This window comes from Nicotiana attenuata, unplaced genomic scaffold (assembly GCF_001879085.1).
Source record: "Nicotiana attenuata strain UT unplaced genomic scaffold, NIATTr2, whole genome shotgun sequence".
Lineage (NCBI taxonomy): Eukaryota > Viridiplantae > Streptophyta > Magnoliopsida > Solanales > Solanaceae > Nicotiana > Nicotiana attenuata.
In genome coordinates this window covers 43,771-46,688 of record NW_017674298.1, presented here as the reverse complement: position 1 = coordinate 46,688, position 2,918 = coordinate 43,771, and positions in this window count along the sequence as shown.

Genomic DNA, 2,918 nt, shown 5'->3' with positions numbered 1-2,918 from the left:
TTTTGTGAATTTGAAGCTGTTTCCTTAACCTCTCTGATACTGAAATGTAGAACCACTAATGATATAGATATACTACGAGTCTCGACATCTTCCAATGCAAATCTCAGATCTTAGCCACATACAATTCTTGAAAATCTTCAAAAGCTTGAATGTATTAGAATCTTCTTGTGAGTCATCCACTCTGCTCAAATCCCTAGTGCACCACCGATAAGAGCCGAATGACTTGTATTTCATTAACACACAAACACCTCAAGAAGTAGACCACATCTCTAAGAAATCGAGTGAATCCCTACTCCTTGTATACTACCTCCACCACGAATAACAAACCCGAATCACCCCAAGATTTCCATATATCCATAAAGTGTAATACATCATGCATCCAGAAATTTCATTACTCGAGTCATCCTCGAAATCGACCTCTTCAAGTCATAAATGATCTACAAGTATACCTCAGACCAAAACTAACATAATAAATGACCATGTCATCTGATCATCGATACTAGGTTCCCCCACTTGGCTCAAATCCATAGAACATAACATTCGATATCCCACAATATCCTTACTCCATAACTGCCATAATCCCGCGCTGTAAGTCAACTAATTCCATCATGAACTCATGTAACCCTAATCATAAGATACCTCAAATAACCCGCCAAGCGCATATTCACCCTCATGGCAATTGTGCAAACTCATTCAGGCGATCCCAACTTAAATTGCAATGCATGTAACCCACCGGTAGAAAGAAACTTTGTGCTAAATATCATAAGAAACACACATCCATAGACTACCCTGTAGGTGATAATCCACCTACTCAACCTCAAACCGGCATCACTCTATGACCTCATCCTGGTCGCAACCACTATACAATTGCTAAATCCTTTCGGGTCTGAACTCGTCATCAAGACATAAGAATCTACTTCGTTCCACAAATGAACTACATGAAAGATCCCTAACACACTCATAACTCGAGATTATACCACACATCAAGACAGAAATCAAGCATCCATAGCGCTTTACCCTCCAAGCAAACCCTTCTCATCGCATTTAAATCATCTAAACACATTCCTCAGTCATATAATACACATCGTATAGCTATTCAACCACTCACTAAGCCATCAATACAATTCATAGGGACATTACCAGACATATAAGATTAAAAGAACATACTCACACAAACGAAACAACCGAGCCCAAGCTATGGTCAGAACCTGAACTCAGGTCCTCCAGACTGGCCTATCTCCACAACATTAAAAATGCATCTCGCACCTCATCCATGACATCAAAAGTCATCGATGCACAACTTATATGGAGTGCTCCACATAACCTACGAGTAGATGGAAGGAATTTAAGGAGACACACTTCAAGCTGAATCGATGTCGCACGATAAGGAAAGAAGGATGGGATATTTTTCCTACATGCCCTGAATCTTCTCAAAGATAGGTATGGAACTCATCATACCGATCCGCAAGACTCTACTAGACACTTGGTCATGACTCGTAACCTAAAGCTTATATACCAACTTGTCACAACCCAAAATCCAACTAGTCATGATGTCACTTAACCCGACCCGATAGGTATGCCAAATAACAGTCAATACAACTCTAATGAAATAATATGAATTCAATTAAATAAAACTCTCATACAATATCCCAAGTACTGGTAGTACAAGTCATGGGCTACTAAGACTTAGATTTATAAGCTGGTATAAAAATAAATACACCATCTATTTGAAATATATATAAATATGATTTGAATCTACGACCACCAAAGACAAATGGTAGCTATATCCAAAAAGAAAGTACATCTTCATTGCCAGCTCCCGTCATCTGCAACATCTCATCTCCAAGATCTGCACACAAGGTGCAGAAGTGTAGCATGAGTACAACCGACTCCATGTACTCAGCAAGTATCATAACTAACCTCGAGGTAATGGAAGCAAGAATTATAAATGACACTTGCCAATCACCTGTGCCAGTTCGTAAATTCCAACAAGTATAGGACAGAAATATGATCATATCATGAAAACACAAGTAAAACCATCTTGGTGCTGACAATCTTCTTAACATATTCTACTTAGTCAACAATCCAGCATATAAGGAAGATATGCAAATAAATCAGGTAAACAACCAAGGAAATGGCAAGTAAAGATGAAAAGCAATAACCAGATATTAATCTGTTGCGGTGCACAACCCGATTCAAATAGAAATCACATCATGTCTCTAAGACCCATATAAGAATCTCAGTAACCAAATTAAACCAATAACCCTCTCTCTGAGAGCTCACATTAACCAGAAACTTGTCGTTTTCTCACAATCCGCGTATACACCATCAAAGAAGGCACATGAGAGGGTGACCTTAAGGGGATGGATCCATATCCACACGCTGCAAGGATAACTCATGTGTTGCATAGAGAAATCACGTGCTAATAATATCAAATAGCACAGACAAGTCATGTGTTGCACAGATAACTCACGTGCTAATAATAATATCTCAGATCCACACGGACAATTCACATTGTTGTACGGACAACTCACTTGCTAATAATATATCAATCGCACGGATAACTCACGTGGTGTACGTACAACTCACGTGCCAATAATATCAATCATCCGGGCGAGGTCACATGCTCGATATCACAAACCGCTTTGCGTGGTCACATACTCAATATCAAAAAACCCATGGCGTGGTCACATGCTTAATTTTCACAATCATCTCGGCTTGGTCATGTTGATACCCAATTTTTCCCTACGTATTTTTTTCATATACAAAATACTTTCAAAATAACATATATATGCATATATAAGCATTCCCAAGTGTCTTGGTATTTTTCATAAATTTTAAAGATTTTTAAAATCAATTTATTGTCCATTTTAGCAATACAAAAATCAGTAACTATTCCCAAAACTATCAACTTTGGT